Raw genomic sequence first — 18504 nt, 5'->3', positions numbered from 1 at the left:
AATAAGTGGACACCCACCTCTTCTGAGGGGGTGTTTCAGAGAGCAAAAATATATCACAGTTACAGAAAGAATCGCCAAAACCGAGAAATAACCGACGATGCTGCACCAGTTGCTGGTCCTACGTGGTCGATCATGGTGGCCGCGCGATCTAAGGCATGAACCGTCTTCGGTCGCTCGGAAGCCGGAATCGTGGGTTCTAATCTCACTTAAAAGCATGGATGTTTGTGTGTGCATTTACGACGTATTCTGTGTTTGTGTTGTCCTGTGTGTAGGTATATGCCTTGCGACTGGCTGATAACTCCTCCAAGGAGTCCCACCGTCTTCGAGCTTGTGGAAAAGATGAAGGAAGTGAAGAAAAGGCGAGGATTCAACAAAGGGCTGTAGAACCATTGAAGAATGAATGAATTATGAACGGGGCTGTAGAGTAAACCGCCAGTCGCGGTTGAAGCACTTGATCGTTGACCCGTCTATGTTCATTCCAAATCAGAGTCGTGTGCATATCGCGCCTCCCAACCCGGAAGCGTCTATTAATCTCATATCCTTTGCCATCCGTAAATCTATGGAACCAGTTACAGTTTCATTGGTCATTTCCCGTGGCACCGCACGAGCGCATGCTTTTCAAGCAAGTCAGCCAACCATGGAGAGATTTCAATTCCAGCCCACAGCATCTCCGAAAGAAGAATCGCCCACACTATTTCATTCATATCATGAACGCAAACCGATACAGAAGTAGAGGTTATGTCATCGCTTAGTCACAGACTACAGGGGCATTTGCGTTTCAACCTACCGGTTTTAAGCTGGCAAGTTCTCCGTTCCTGTGGACACACCTGTGTATGTTCTGCGTAATCATGTATTCATGTGGGACCCACTTTAGGGCGGACCGAGTAGGTTCCTGCAGCGCCAACGCTCGAGTCTTGTATTCGGCCATCTTGACTGAGGGTTTCCGTCGTTTCTCCCCTTCTCTTCAAGTAAATACCAGTACATTACTTCGATTATGCCATAACCGCTTAAAATTCATTGCATATCAGTCATTTTACCATTCGACAGTTTACGGTGAAGATAGTGACAGCGTCGTTAAATAACCACACACAATTACGACAGTAGCAAGAATTGTTTCCATGACGTTTTAAATATATTGGCCAGTAAGAGTTACTAAACCGGTCTAGGAAACAGAGATTAATGGCCGTTGGAACCCGTTGCGCTGACCACGCGACACCCTCTGTCGGCAAAAGTTAGCACTAACTTCGCCGAAAAGCGGCGGTCACTCGGTCGGTAGTGTTCGTTTGCGGACTAAAGGCCACAGAGGGAGAATTACTAAAGCCTTTCTTCTTTTATTCTGTCACGTATAAAATTAAAGGAAAATCACTTTAGTGGTGCTACGGAGTACAAAAAGGAGGACTGCATAATGACACGTGACATATACGTGAATATGTGATAACTGAAAGTATCAGCAGCCCGACCAAGCCATCCAGAACATAGAATACCGGTTGTTTACATAGTTTGTTTCTACTTTTATCTGCTCCACTAAAACAACGAACAGTTCTCCACGAAATTTTAATGCCACTTAATTGAAAACAAGCTGACGAAACAAGAAGGGAGTGCGCAATTCTGACTTTGAATATTTTCTCTTCAAGATTTTCTGAAGAATGTGATATACTCTCATCATTGCGAGAGCAGACCATGGTATCACCAGATGGCATAATTTCGGAATTCAGTTGTAAAGTTTTAAGTACTTAATCGCAATTATGCAAGACCGTCTACACATGCAGGGCTACCAAGAGTTCCTCCTCTTTTTCAGTACTGCGAAGAATGCATAAAGCTGTCATATCTGACGAAATGAATATGCTTTTATTACAGCCAAAGAGATCACACAATAGTTCGTGGTTGGAACATATGTGGGAACTGCCCACATTCAAGCAAGTGTGACACCGCAAGCGTCATTGCTTAACGCAGAAACAGACCCGAAAAAAAAATATTGTTCTAATAAGAAACTAAAGTCGAACCAGCGAAGAATCCTAAACAGTTTTTAAAAGTGGTTGCTGGATGTTCGTACTATAGTACGTTCAGTTTTGATTTTAGCTAATGAGAAAAATCTGCGGTCAACGGTGTCAGCCCAAACTTTATAGAAATTCGATATGAATTTAGACAATTCTAAATTTTCAATAAAGGGCTGAAATGGAAAGTTTTTGTGATGGGCATCTTGCTTCATTGGGTCCGAAGTTGTACTTGCCTACTTATTGGTAATTCCTGTTCCGCTTTCTCCCTCCAATCATTCCACGTGATCAGCAATTGTATTGAAGTCAGGAGAGTTTACAAAATATGCATGCGTTTACCATTAACATGGTTACAGCCTTTACTGACACGTATTGCACTTCGTCTAGTAATCCAAATTAACAATACAAGCAGGCCGCGTCACAGCTGAAGCGGTTAGTCGCTGGCTTCCCACCGCGACGGCCCGGTCTTGTCAAGTGGGATTTATGGTGGACAAAGTGGAACTGGTGCAGGTTTCCTCCGAGTACTTCGGTTCCCCTGCCAATCTTCATTCCACCAACTGCTCCACAATCACCCTCACCTATCATCTGGGGCTGGTACAATAGGCCAGAAGTGGCCGCAGTACAAGGGACTTAGTCCCATCCCACTATCAATAGAAAAATACTGTCAATTAACGCTATAAGACATACGCAATTAAGAAATCGATATTAGAAAACAAAGAAAAAAGGGAGCATTTATTTAGATCTATCCGAAGAACAACTGCTGCTGTAATCGTCTGTCAGGATGCTGTATGTTACGTAATGCTGTTGCGTTCTATTGTAGACACGTCCTTCGTACAATGTACATAAATGGACGCATACGGCGTTAGTGTCTTTTCGTCTACATACTTTTTATCTGATTTTTTCAACGATGTAGGTTAATTCTGGCAGCCTAGATTGTGACGCGAAAATTTATTCTGATTTGTATAGATGTAATTTGTAATCCATGTTTTAGAGGACAAGGACATTAAACTTTATAACTTTTATTCCAAGCAGGTTTTTGTACACAGTACGTGTAACGTAAGACAAATCATTAATAACTCATGTAATTATATAAAATATTTACCAATATATGTCTCATTAATGCCGCGTAAGGCAAAAGGTAAAGCTGTCCCTGTCACAGGTCGTGGAGGCCCATAGGGTTGTGAGACGTCGAGCCTCCCACATTATCTACACAATCGGCTGACAAATGGCGGTAAGGTTGTCAGCCCTACGCGCCGGCCGCCCGTTACCCCCCAGGAATATTTCTGGTACTCATTTCTGTTAGAGACTGAGTCCACCCCAGGGCCATAGTGCGTCTGGAATGATAGGTAATTTAAAAAATCCGTTTCATCGGGACTCGAACCCAAACCTTCTGGCTTCTAGCATAGTACCTCAACCAACTACGCTACCGCGTGTCCCCCACTGATGGCGCATAGGGGTAATAATGAATTACTATGTGCGATGATGTCTGTACTAGTAATTAGCTTGGAGACAATACACGTTTCTTAGAAGTTGACTATTTAACGATGCTGTCAGTAATGAGACTATATAGTTCGGATGATCACTAAATACCGTGCAGTTGCCGGAATGAGGACGGGCAGGGGAAACCGAAATACTACAATTAGACGTTTGTGGCTGAGAAAAATTAACATCAAGGCCAGTGAGATACGTAAAATCGCAAAGAACGTGTTTGCTGCGCTCTAGCATACACGTTATCACTCTCAGTGCTGTTGTGTTTGTTTTGAGGCGAGTAATTCCACCAGTGCCTGTAGTTAACACAGGCAGATGTGAGCGTTGGCACTTCATATGCAACCAGGAGCGCAGGTGCCGCAGAATCATGCTCACAAATTTCTATATCTTAAAATGACATTTTATTAATTTATCAAATAGGACCGTTTATTCTGTAATAAACAAAATTTGACAGATATTTTATTAAAATATTCAGTTTCTTATATTGAACAATTTCCCTATTTGTTGTGCATTTACGGGGGTAAATGACGGGATACATTACGTATGTAAGTGAATAGAAACAATTTTAACTTTTGCTTTGGGTGTGAAACTTATCCAACAGAATAATAAAGACCAAGGTGCCTCACAACAAGGCACTGATCACGCGCTGATCACGTGACACCCTCTATCCGCTAAATTTGGCACTAACTTCGCCGACAAGTGGCGGTCGCTCGGTCGGTATAGTTCACTCGCGGACTACAGGCCACGAAGTTTCTTTGTTTTTTATATTATAAAAATTATATTTTAATTACTTTTATAGGGGCTCTACTGCATGAAATTTCATAATTATCATCCGAAGAAGAAGAAGAGTTCGGAAATTGAAAGATACAACCGTCAGCTGGTCAGAGAGTATGAATTTACCGGAGGGGCGTCGTGTTCTCGTTGCGCACAAAAGCTGAGCAACCCAGGCAATAAAACAAAACAGCTGCTTTCACGTCTGACTAACCGCGCCCTTCTGAAGGAGGCTTCAAACTGCAGGAGAAGTGAAGTCTAGTTCGTATGCCCACGCTGCACAAGTCATGCAGAGAGCAGAACGCAAGAGCAGCAATCAACGCCTCTCCGCTCTTTACTTCATTACATCCAGTTACGGTCAATTGAAACTTTTATCGAGGGAATAATTTGGACTGAGGAAATATTATATCATACACTACGTAATCGTTTTCTCTAACGCAAAATAATTTTTGATGTAAGGAGAAAGCTGGATACCAAAGAAGGCAAGAGGATGTTTTAGCATTCATCATTAATCTACTCTAGGAGCTCAGAGAAAATTAATATCAACATGCGGACGCGATTTAAGATGTCAGTACTCACTCATCAGTCTTGTTAGAATCATAACAAAAAGTTCTGACCATCTAATAATATGAGCAAATAAGACCGTACATGGGTTCTGATGGGGGAGACAAGCAAAACGTCTATCCGTCCCTGGGTATTTGAGGAAAATAAATTAAAATTTTAGGAAAGGAAATGTAGCAAACATGAATACCAAAAATGAAAATTATCTTTTGGAATGTGTTCTCATATGATGAATATTCTATAGCGACCAGCAAAACTAATCTTAAATGGCTTACACGAAAGTTTGCAAGCAAAATTGCTAGCTGCCCACGGAAAGGATCTTCATGGCAACCAGAAACACTATTAGTTTCGACATGTCAAACGATCACGCGATTGTTTCTTTACGAAAATTTGTGGTTGGACCGATTCTTGCACCGGACCCGTCAATAATTGTGTAAATCTACCCACAGATCATAATATTTACTTTCCTGGAATTGAAAGCTATATGTGAATACAGTCCCGCACAATCATGACGCGAAACCTCTACAATTACGTGCTGAACAGAGGGCAAATCGCGTGTTCACTGCGGCAGGTTACCGTCCCCCACGAGTCTAAGTGAATTGCGGTTTCTCGCTAGTTGGGTGGAGTCGGTGTCATTAGCTCTTAAATGTGAGGAAAACTCTTTCGTGTTCGTCAACATCCTTTCACGAAAATTGTGAATCAATTCAGGTGCCTTAATATTAATTTTTTTTTCCGCTATCAGCAAAACCACCAAACTGAACTCTACCTACCTAGAGCATATTCTTTAACTGCAACTGTTATGCAGTTACGTTCACCTTTCGCAGAAATATTTTAATAATTATTAATTATTAATTAATTATATTTAATAATTATTATAATAATTCTTTTAGTTTCCGTATTCCGTATTGAGGGGGTGGGTTTCCCCATGCACTTACACCGGTTAGTGGTCCATTGTGCGTCCCCCTTTAATTTCTACTGTCTCCATACCCTACCGGTACTGGTGCTTACTATCAGCCCCTTTCTGCCAGCAAGGTTCCAACCTCCTCTGGCAGTGGTATCTAATAGTTAGTCCCTTTCTGTCAGAGAGGTCCCCTTCCTCTGGCAGTGGTACCTAATACTTCCCCCATCTACCAGAGGAATTGGAAACTACTTGGGCGGGAAATGTTGCCTAATTTTGCTCAGAGGTCTCCTAGAGACATGAGGTTCTTTTACGTGCCGTAAATCTATGACACGGGACCCACGGCTTAAAGTCCCTCCCGGAGGACTTGTTCCCTGAATATTCTTTTAGTTTAGAACTATTACTCCAAACTCCGCACATCGAGGGAATTTATTAAACCCAGCATGTTCCGGTAATTTTTTCTGTTTCCATCTTCAGATGAAAAGCAAATGAAAGTAAATCTACGTTGTTGCGCCCCTTACTAGGACTACTTTCAGATCATAGAAGAAGACTGAAATAGCATAGATTTCGAAAGTCACTGGTATTAATACACTTGGACGATTTGCAGAGTTCAAAATAATAGTTTTAAGCAATGCGTCACAATAATGTCAAAGAGCGTCGAACATTCTTTACCGATTCGTTCATGATAATTATCGTTTTTTAATAGACTTATGTAGAGCGAAGTAAATTATAAGCCAGCTCAGTCAGTACATATCCTTATAACCTATTTATCTAGTATTCTGATAGGCCTCTTATAATAAAATCTCATTCTGAGGCCAAACTTCACGAGTTCCTGCTTAGCTCTCCTCATTCGTGCATCCGAATTCCAGGAACAGTGCAATTAATGAACATACAAAAAAGGTAAAATTGTCCCTGTGCTTAACTAATTAAACACATGAAGACGTATGGGGGAGTGGATGTATAGATCCACATTTTCTTGACCTCGGCACTAGCTGGAGGTGAGTGGTCAGCTTCACGCCCCGGCCGTTTTACCCCAGAGGAAAGAGCCCCCGGTACCCACTGGATAGGAGACTGAGTGGGCCCCAGAGCCAGTCTCGACGATATGGAGAGGAGAAAATTCTGACCCTACTGGACTCGAACTCCGACCCTCCCTCGTCCAGCCCATAGTCAGTCGTTATACCGACTGTGCTATCCAGGCTCACAATGAATATACCAAAAATGTAACAAGAGGCAAAGGTGTCTCTGTGCTTAACTAATTATGTATTACGCCATGAAGACGTATGGGACAATGGATGTACAGATCCACATTTTCTTGACCTCGGCACTAGTTGGAGGTGAGTGGTTAGCTACACGCCGCTTTACCCCCAAGAAAGATCCCCCGGTAGCCATTGGATAGAAGGCTGGGTGGACCCCAGAGCCGGTCTGGACGAGGTTCTGAAGAGAAAATTCTTGACCCTGCCGGGACTCGAACTCCGACCCCTCGGTCGTCCAGCCGGTAGCCAGGAGCTATACCGACTGCGCTATCACGCCTCTGCACGAACATACTAAGGAAAAGTACAAAAAAAGGCCCACACAGACAAAAATGTTATAGGCAAAATAGCAATTCTGGTATGTCCAAAAACTTGCTCTTCTGTTGGGGAATAATTGAGAGAGTTCAGAAACCACTCACTGGAACTTTATGCACCCAGCAGATGGAAGCAATGCACCGAGACGCACGCACAGGGAAGTACACTATAACGCTTCTGGCTACGCATTACAATGAAGTTTGTAATTTAAAGAGAGTTGGGCAGACTAGGAGGGGGGGGGAGAGTAATTTCACGACATTTTAGAACTTCTGGAAACTACAATCACACCATATTTACTTCCTGTCGGCATGATCAGGACACGTCACAACCATGACGCGACATTAAATGGTAAAAAGGGTGTCGATGAGACAAGAATGAAGTCAGACTGAAATGATGTAGCCCCAGTTCCTTAAAACACTAGTCACGTGATAGCTAAGCACTGTTTGGATATGATGTCATTGCGCCTGCGCGGAAGTGTGTTTACCGAGCCGTTACCTAGAAGCGGGTTGCATTACCCCGTTGATCTATTGTTGCGCGAATTACTCAGAAACGTCTGTTTCAGTGGCTCAATCGTTCTTGCATGGAGCAAATACGCCACAATATCAATAATTTCGTAGTATTAATAACATATGTACTACATTTTGAGATTTCAGAAGACAATTCTAACTTCTTGTATGTTTCGAAAGAAAATAACTCAGCTGTCATTGTGAAAGCTATCGGCTTTTTGGTCAGGAGTCTGCCAACGTTTTGAGTAATACGCGGTGCATTTTAGAGGTCCAAAGCGTGGAACATTATTAGGTGTTATTACTACACGTGGCCTAATGATGTTTAAAACATGTCACAATAAAAATTATGCATGTAAACGTAGAATTATTCGTAAGTTACTATCATTAAACAAAAAAACATACAATTTTTCACTTCCGTTTAAATATTCTCTAATGAAAGTTGAATAGGCTAAGTTTTTAAACATCTGTTGCGACTAAAAACTTCAAGACCCCATTGCAGTGGCTCTTATGTTTCTATTTCAAAAGTGTCTTCCATATGTTAAACGACGCAAGTTCAGGATCCCTCTCAGTTATCGCTCTTTTCTTCCGTACAGCGTTCCTCTCATCCTTATTTTCCGTTCTTTCTTTCTTTTTTTCCTCTCAGAAGTGGCATCACGCAATGTTAGTGTGTGCATAAACACGCGATCTGGTGACATCACTAGTTCCATACGGCTTCAGCGCCAACAAGCCGTGCTACTCTGTCCTCTGACAATTGAAATATTGAAAATGATAACTTCTTAAGTAACTGGCGCATACTCAATACTCAGAGGAATGTTGTATTTGTGTACCGATATAGAACATCGCAAGACTCGTCTTACAAACTTGTCTCACAGTCCGTTCACTAGTGCGTTGTTGGCCGTGCCATAACTCAGGTGGTGGGTAGTCGCCCGCTTCCCACTGCGGCGACCCGAGTTCGAGCCCAGGTCACATCATGTGGGATTTGTGGTGGACAAAGTGGAATTTGGGCAGGTTTACTCCGAGTACTTCGGTTTACCCTGCCAATTCTCATTCCACCGACTGCTCCATATTCATCATCTATCGTTTGTCGATGGTACAGTAGGCCAGTTAATGGCCGGTGTACCGAATGGACTCAGTCTCACCCCAACCCCAAAAACTAAGCTAGCGCGCTGTTGGTGCTGAGTGCCGTGGGGTTATAAGAATAACTCAAGATCTTGACTCCAAACAGCATGGGTTCTTTCCTCCTCAAATCTTATATTTTGATGCTTCTGCATATCGGGGGAGGGGGGGGGGCACGCTGTAGCGTAGTTGGATGAGGCGCTATGCTACAAGCCGGAAGGTCGCGGGATTGAATCCCGAAGAGGTGGATTTTTCAATTTACCTAATCCTTCCAGCCACACTATGGCACTTGAGTCGACTAAGCCTCTAACAGAAATGGGTACCAGAAATCTTCCTTGGTGTAAAGGGCTGTTCGTAAGGCTGACAACTTCACTGCCATCTGTGAGCCGATTTTGTAGAAAATGTGGGAGCCTCGACGTCTCACAACCCTATGGGTCTCCATGGCCTGTTACAGGGATAGCTTTACTTACCCTACTGGATATCGGAGTTTCACCGTAAGACTCATCACTTTAATCTTGAACAATTCGTTCTTATTCACGTTTAGTATCAGGCCAATGCGCGGGAGAAGCCAATGAACATACGATGTAGTGATTCTACTTGCGCACAGTGGTTTAATTAATTTCACAGATGAAAGATTTCAATGGTCGGAAGAAGGAAGAGCGTAGATAGGTTGTTAAAGGTCTATTTGGCTTGGTTTCAAATATAATTTAGCTTATCTGAATGGTGGCTGACTTTCAGAGAGTTTGCAACCAGCAATAGCGGCCAGTTCTTTTGATTTGTAACAGAAAGGTACACATTCGAAAAGCAATTTTCTCACGGGCCAACAGGCACAAGGGTAGATAAACAATGAAATTAAAGTGACACCGCTATTAGAAAACTCTAGCAAAATCATCGTTATTAAGGGAGGAGTGATGCAGAACGTGGTCACAGAGCCTGCAGGTGCTCCAGGGACAAGGAACAACGGAACGAGAACTCTGTCATTCTTTTGTGATATTTCCGTTCTCGTGTTCTGCCACCATAAGGGTTACAATATTCCAGTTGAAACAACTTTCAAGGCTGTTCCGGTGAGGAGGGGCGAGGGGCCAGATCCCAGGAGCAATTATCTACAGCAAGGATTTCCAGTTTCTGGTCCGCAGGACTCTCTGTAATCACAGGATGTTTGTTATGAGACATGCATATACATAAATATATAACTCATGTGAACGCCACATCTCCTATTACCGGTAGTTTTGACGGATATGGATTCGATTTTCATCACTGTATAACACAACAGTGCCCAAATCCCGATACAACTTACTTCAGATGTCGCGTACTCACGTTTCAAAACCCCTGACCTGCTGGAACAGAGAGATCGTGATGGTGACTGGATCTGAGGGTGCTTAAATACTTAGACTCCGCTGTGACCTCTTTGACGTCAAAACAATCAAATTTTGTCTCAGATTTGCAACTTACATTAGAATACGTCACTACATGCTGCTGTCATATTCTGTATTGTCTGGGATATTATTCAACTGTTATGCTTAATTTAACATTTGTTCGAGTGTTGGTCACCAAAATACAATCTCCTGCGCCACGTAATCCCAGGACGTGGAAACTTGTGGTCCTAGCAGAGACACGATAAGCTGTGCCTTTATCGGGATTCTGGACTTTCAAATTCTTGGCCAGGTGCCTACATTGGCAAGAATTAATATGACGTAAGGATTGATGCTCATATTTCTCTACATAAAGTAAGGTAAGATAAGGGCGCGCCATAGCTGAAGCGGTTAGTCGCTGGCTTCCCACCACTGCGGCACAGGTTCGAGCCCTGGTCTGGTTAAGTGGGATTTGTGGTGGACAAAATGGCGCTGGGGCGGGTTTTCTCCGAGCACTTTGGTTTCCCCTACCAATATTCATTCCACCAAATTCTCCATCATAATAATTACCCGGGGCAGGCCAATCAGTGGCCGCCGTGCTGAGTGGACCCAGTTGGACTCCACCCCCACTAAGAGATTAAAAAAAAAATAAAATTAAGGTAAGATAAGGTATGTTAAGGTAAGTAAGGTGAGGTGAGATGAGCTGAGATAATGTAAGGTAAATCCATCCCTGTAGGAGGACGTATAGACCCATAGGGTTGTGAAACGTCAAGGCTCCCACATTTTCTAGAAAATCGGCTGACAGATGGCGGTAAGGTTGTCAGCCCTACACGCTGACCGCCCTTTACTCTAAGGAAGTTTCCTGGTACTCATTTCTGTTAGAGGCTGAGTTGATCCCAGGGCCATAGTGCGGCTGGAAGGATTATCTCAATTGAAAAATCATATGACCTTGTCGGGAATCCAACCTGCGACCTTCCAGCTTGTAGAAGTCCTAATTATTAATAGGAACGTAAGGCGTCACATTCCAGAAGACCTTAATTTCATGCAGACTGATGTTACTTTGACTTATTAAAACGAGAAAATGACATCTTGTGTTTTGATAAATATATTAGTTGTATATTGTAACAACCCAGAAGATCATAATGTTAATATTCACCGTCATGACAACCTCAAATCTGGTATTAGTTCACACAAATTCCATTCTGGAATAAACGTAAATACTCAGAACCTGTCTCAATTAGAAGCAGAACAGCATGCATGGTGTTTGCCACTTGGTGGCTTGCGTGGAACTGCAAGAGACCATGTTTAGAAGTAATGCTCTAACAATGATGAAATATACAGAACAGAGATTAACCCGGGAAATCCGTACAAGATTAATACACTTACAGATTAATAGTTTTCATCGACTACCGTATGCTTAATGCATTTTACCGCCAAGTGCCTTTGGTTAGGAAGCTGTTGAAGCGTTGTGTTTTCAGCCTTGACTCACTCTGATAATAGGCAGAATCAATTTCTCTCTTTTCTTGCTCAAAGACGACTATAACCTGTTGCATAGTGCAAAAGCGACATATATCAACAGCTCCTTCTTTGAGAATTTCTGTCTTATGAGATTCTCCACAGTCACAGCTGTGAGAACCTCAAATCCAATAGTTGTTTCGTTGCTTCTGAAGGGTTCTGACGATGGTGTATAACACACAGAATTGCTGGGTTATTGGGCCTTTTCCATTGTCCGATATTCTAGAAAACAGAAAACACGATGTTTCGGAAACTGGATCTGCTTCCATCCTCAGGTGAAGAGGGGAAGACACTCAACTGGGTCCCTTAGAAAGTGGTAATGTCAACCACCCGAGGACGGAAAACACGATGTTTCGGAAACTGGATCTGCTTCCATCCTCAGGTGAAGAGGGGAAGACACTCAACTGGGTCCCTTAGAAGGTGATAATGTCAATCACCTGAGGACGGAAAACGATCCAGTTTCCGAAATGTTGTGTTCTCTGTTTTCTAGAATACCGGATCATGGAAAAAGTCCAAAACCCAGTAATTCTGAGTGTTTTCATTGTTCTGCTGCTTGGCAACCGTTCAGGGCATCAAGGGATCATGTGCGCCATCACGGGTGCAAATAATGGAACACCAGATAACGGCAATGTTTACTCGTAATCATAAGACTACAAAATTAATAAACAGTTTCATTTTTAATAGAACTTATTTCGAGAAAACAACACGTGAAAAAGCGGAGCTAATGATATTAAAAAAAAACATGTTAAAATGCTTTAGTGATGTTGCAAAAACGAAATTGAATGAAAAATGAATCATATTTACTGTTCGCTGTTAAGGTAGAATAATATTCCTTGCTGAATCGTTAAAAAAGACGGTGTCAGAGGAGGTCGAGATCCTGTCTTTAATATTTACACCATCCTTACCAAATTCACAGTTCTCAGTTGCAGAGTCACACTATTAACGACACTGTATCGACTGCAGAGATTATTAACATATTATTCGAAATGGTATAATGTCTTTTAGCCGGTCACGGTAGCCGAGCGGTCTACGGCATGCACTGTCTTCGCTCGCTCGGAAGCCGGGATCGTGGGTTCGAATCCCACTCAGGGCATGGATGTTTGTGTGCGTTTTTCTGTGTTTGTCTACAGGTAGAGACCTTACGACGAGCTGATCACTCGCCCAAGGATTCCTACCGAATGTGTAAGATCTAGTAAAACGAAGTGAAACGGAGAGTTTCATGGAGGTAAGCCTAGGCCCAAATTGGGGCTGTAGCGCCACAGGAAAAAAAAATAAGTCTTTTAATGCTGAATATGGTAGTGAGAGGATCCATGATTATGGTAGCGTATAACTCAACATCTTTCTCGAGAAAGCAGTGGAACTTCTGAGGCTGTTGTTGCCTAATAGAGAATCGAACCAACCATCTACTAGTTGCAAGGTAAACCTGTTTGGTGCCTCTTTACGTCTTGCAGTATAAATATGAGAGAAGGAAGAAACAATCCCAACAGAGTCTGCTTGTTCCGCTCCGGGCGGTGAATAGCAACCCAACTTTACTGCACGGTTGATCCTGGCAGAGCACGTTGGTCACTTGAACTCAGTAGTAAAGTTTACACACTTTGTGACAAGCCAACTCATCTATCTAATTATGGTTAATTTATATGGTAATGAATTGGCGCTGCAATTCGTCAGCATACACTTCACGTGTTGCAATTTCAACGTATGTACAACTGTAACTGAGATGTTCAAGAGGAGAGCATTGTATTCCATTCTTTCAAGACAAGGAGACAAAGGCTTTTCCCGGTCACACTCCTGATCTGCGGAGAGTACTTTGTGTCTATGCACAAACGCCGCACTAGCCAGCATCCGTTCAAACTTGTTGCAGAGACTTAACCTCAATTTTTACCTCACTTTCACACATAATACACACAGGAGCATTTAGAACAGATCAGAAGGCTGTGAAGTTATTTATTACATTTTAAGAGCATGTTTATATTTGCCTCTTCACACAGCCAACTTTTAACCCAATAGAAACGGAGTTTAAGTGCATTCATTAATGGCATGTTATTAAAATATAGCATGGTACAACAAACCAAGATTTTTCTTACAAATACATAACTTCGCTGTTGATAAGGAAACTGCGGGCCAGCTTTTCTGCCAAGGCAACAATACTTTGATCCAGATCAATTCGCAAAACCTCTTTATGGTTTCTGTCCAAAAACACAAGATTAACCGCAGTTTGCTATCCGTGGTCTTAACCTCTAGCTTCCTAATTTTAATGACCGAAGGCGGATTTGACACTTCGTAGGATTTAACCCCAGACTTCTCCATCACCATCAAGCGCTCAGATAACGCGTGTGTATAGGACCTAATGCCGGTCACGGTAGCCGAGCGGTCTAAGGCGTGCAATGTCTTCGCTCGCTCGGAAGCCGGGATCGTGGGTTCGAATCCCACTCAGGGCATGGATGTTTGTGTACAGGTAGAGGCCTTGCGACGAGCTGATCACCCGCCCAAGGAGTCCTACCGTATGACTAAGATCTAGAAAAACCGAAGTGAACGGAGAAGTTCATGGAGGTCTGGGCTGGGCCTACTGGGGCTGTAGTGCCAAGGAAAAAAAAAAATAGGACCTAATAGGACTCCTGGACGCAAGGGTAGGACCACATACGTCTTCAGTTATCTGGCCTGGAATATCAGCTGCACGCTTCTGTCGTCTTTAACTGAAGGACATTTCGCAGATACGTGCATGTTTCCTGTTCATATTCTCTTGTGTCAGCTGTGAGCAATTCCAATTTATAGCCCACACCCATCAAAACGTGATTTGACGCTTTAAGAAGCGGTTTTGGGCAGAAAATTGGATCCAGTCATCTCTCAGATGGCGCACTACACAGATGCTCTGCTCCTGAGAATGACGTATTTCTAACACAGCACTTATCCAAGTGGCCTCATTCTAACTCTATTTATTTGCGAATATCTATATAAAAGTAGTTAAATAGACTGTTATTTCATTACTGAGCGAATAGCAGCTTGTTTTTATATAAATACATCACCATCAGACTTAATTCATTATTTATTTACTTTTTCAATGGCTCTTCCAACCCATTCAGGGCCCTGGCCTCTTGTTTTGTTCCGTAATCATTTTCATAGACGGTAGGACTCCTTGGACGGGGGATCAGCCCGTCGCAAGACCGCTACCTAAACACAGGGCAACACACACAGAATAAACGCACATACACCAAACATCCATGCCATGAGTGGGATTTGAACCCACGATCCCAGCGTCCAAGCGAGCTAAGTCAGTTCATGCCTTAGATCGCGGGACTACTGTGACAGGCTCAGACTTAATCTAAGTGCAACGTAAGTACTACATAAAACAATTCTTATGTAAGCCAAGCCTGTAAAATATTTTTCGGATAACGAATCCATTAAAAAGATTTGTACTTATCCTTATAAAGTATATGTATATACATGTCACGGTTGCCGAGCGGTCTAAGGCATGCACTAACTTCGCTGGCTCGGAAGCCGGGATCGTGGGTTCGAATCCCACTCAGGGCATGGATGTTTGTGTGCGTTTTTCTGTGTTTGTGTACAGGTAGAGGCCTTGCGACGAGCTGATCACTCGCCCAAGGAGTCCTACCGTATGTGTAAGATCTAGAAAAACCGAAGTGAACGGAGTTCATGGAGGTAGGCCTAGGCCCACTGGGGCTGTAGTGCCAAGGAAAACAAAACGTATATATGCTGGTATATCCAAAATGATGTCAAGTGATAGTTAAAACTGATACGTAAGTGTCTAAAGTACGGGTTTAAATATCTTATGTGTTTTGATGATGGGGTTATTGACCGGCTTTATGTTTATTTAGTATCGGCCCTCAGCCATAACTGTACATACTTCGTTCAACGATGCCTAATTCGTTACGAACTACTCAGAAACCGGAAGAGGCACAGTGAGGATCATACGAGTACAGCACTTGTATCAATACAAGTGTTCATGGATGATACGGCCCACTTTAGGCCTAAGTTCCACATCACCACAAATTTATCTATTTATTTACCTGCTTATACAACAGTTCAAAGGCGAATTATAAAAGTAAGCATGGAAAAAGAGACAACAAAACAAACACACAATAATAATAATAATAATAATGATAATAATAATTTGTATTAATTTGCGTGTTGAGCTCAACACCCAGTCAATAATAGTCATAATAATGTGGCATGTAGACCCGTTACTAGGCAACGACCTTGAAACAAGCAATTAGACAGTGGCCGTTGCTAGGCATGGGCGCGTAAACATCAACAGAAGAATTATTTTCTGTATGGGACGCGGTTGACGGAGGTTCTGAAGAGTTTTCGTCGGTTTCTGCAGTACACAATACACATCGCGTAAGATACACCCGACCACAAGCCACACAACCCCGTGCTGACGCCTTCCCCATTGGGACGATTTACCAAGAAGGAACCTGAATGTTTTACTTGAACGTTTTTTAGTTTTTTAATTTTTTAAATTTAAATTTTAACGTTGACGACTCGGTTTTGAGGGTGGTTTTTTAGATGCAAGTGCTATACCTGCATTCAAGATACTGGGAAGTGTTGTGCTTTACACTCCGTTATATGTAATAGTTTCCACAAATAACTACATATTGTGGATGTTGAGCTGTGCCAGTGTTTTCATGGTTTGTTGTAAGTGCCTCTGAGGATGGTTCCTTGGAACCGAAACATGTAAGGCAGATGAGAAGAAAAATTAAGTGACCAAAATATATATTGTTACACTTGACGGAAAATCTATTGACAATAAAAATAGAGATGCTAATTACTCTATCTCCTTTCTGGAGCACGGAGAAATGTAATGTCCCACACATGAAATTAATACCCTTATACTCTTTTTCTCTTGATAATGAATCACGAAAACAGACTTGCCAGATATTTAATCTGCCTTTCATTTTGCAACCCCTGGATTCATCCGGGATTTCCAGTTGTCTTGGTGGCGATCAGTGCTGACACAGGATGTTGAGGAAGGTTTCCAACCTTGATACGAAACGTAGTAATTGATAAGACGAAAATATGTTAGTAGTTTGTAGGGATTTAAGGAAAACAGGCCCAGGGAGGGTTGAAATATAACCACTGTAATGCGCGCTTAATGCCACGAGTGTTACGGCTCTTCCAGGTTTTTATATGTCGTAAATATCGCGGCTTTCTGGATAAACACGAGCTTTCGATAGCGTCATACGTAATAGAAGGAGTAAGCAAATTCAAAATTTCTTCAATAATTCTATATTTCTTATTTTCCATACGTCACTATTAGGTTCTAATGCCTTATTAATGAATATTACTCAATAAAGAATTTCTCATTTGAAGAATACTTTTCATCTAACCAGTCTTCCAATTACATGCACTAACAATAAGCGAAACTGGAACTATATAGGTAATCCCTATTTCTTCTTGATAAATCTGAACATTAAAATATAAAATTGTGCAGCATAGTTACGTGATAATACAGAGAGTCAATTAAATTTCGTGCATGAAGACAAATTACATAACATTTTCAATATATATTTTCTATAGAGGAAAATTTCCCTTGTGTTTTGCCAAAAGTGGTAAGAATGGCCACCAGACTAGTCAGAACATGTTTTATGTGTATACTGAATTTATGTAACTAGTCATGTACCCTACTAGAATTAATTACCAGTAATAGGTGTTGCGTCTAATTTAAACGGACATTTCTGCAATATAATCTACATAATCGCTAATACAATAATATTCATACCTTTTTGATGAAAATAAAAAAAAACCTTGAAAACAGTTGAATGACAACTGGGCGACAAGCACAACTTAGTGCTGATGGTTCACTGATCACCACTCGACTGACCCGCAAAACAAGGAGACTTCTTCGCAATAAAGCTCTCACACCGTAGTGACAAGACTGATACGGCCATCTACAGTGAACAGGACGAATCTCTCTTTCTCCTAATTGTAACACCGGCATCCAAGAAGGATAAAGAGGAGTGGAAAAAAATGAAACCCACCTGTGCGTAAATTAAAGGTGTATATTTGATGATGTAGCAATATGTTCATTTTTCATTTTGACAATGTACGACGAATTATACAGCAATTTTATATATCATATTTAAGACAATGAGCTTCGAGTAGTTACTATACGATTCTGACGATGGTGTATAACACACTGATATGTTGGGTTTTTGGACTTTATCCATCGTCCTGGTTTTTTTTAAGATAACAAATAAAAACACGACGTTTCGGAAACTGGATCTGTTTCCGTCCTCAGGTGAAGGAAAACACCTATTCAGTTGGGTCCGTTGTCCAGTGAGTGAGGCTAGCTCTTTCTAACGGACCCAACAGAATAGGTGTTTTCCTTCACCTGAGGACATCCAGTTGCCGAAACGTCGTGTTTTTATTAGTTATCTTAAAAACCAGGACGATGGATAAAGTCCAGAAACCTAATATATCAGAATGAGCTTCGAGTTAATGAAAAAAAAACTTTTAGGAATTTACAATTTTATTTCTTGGAAGCTAACATGAATCAGTGACGTCAAATACCAAAATTATTCTGGGTCGACTGAAAATAAGTCAAGAAATAAAGAAATATCACACTTTTACTTTTTAATATCCCATTCTACTGTGAACAATAATCTTCGAAATTCTGAGATGGGACAACACTATTACCCTTCAATATCTGGTGCCGAGATTTTATAGAGCAATGTCCTTTAAAATATGCTGATTTTTTTAAGTATTTTTTTTTCAAAATGT

The 18504-nt window shown here is 41.8% G+C and overlaps 1 protein-coding gene across 1 annotated transcript in view; it reads right to left on the bottom strand.

Moving 5' to 3' along the window:
- Positions 1–17626, bottom strand: part of LOC111865165 (aquaporin AQPAn.G) — a 46722-nt gene extending 29096 nt beyond the window's left edge. The window contains exon 1 of the mRNA XM_023852949.2: positions 17504–17626. The gene's annotated coding sequence lies outside the window, so the exon portion shown is untranslated. The remainder of the gene's footprint in view (positions 1–17503) is intronic.
- Positions 17627–18504: the final 878 nt, after the last annotated feature.

Source organism: Cryptotermes secundus, unplaced genomic scaffold (assembly GCF_002891405.2).
Source record: "Cryptotermes secundus unplaced genomic scaffold, Csec_1.0 scaffold178, whole genome shotgun sequence".
NCBI classification, from domain to species: domain Eukaryota; kingdom Metazoa; phylum Arthropoda; class Insecta; order Blattodea; family Kalotermitidae; genus Cryptotermes; species Cryptotermes secundus.
The sequence above is the reverse complement of the archived record's forward strand: the minus strand, read 5'-3'. Positions and strand labels throughout refer to the sequence as shown.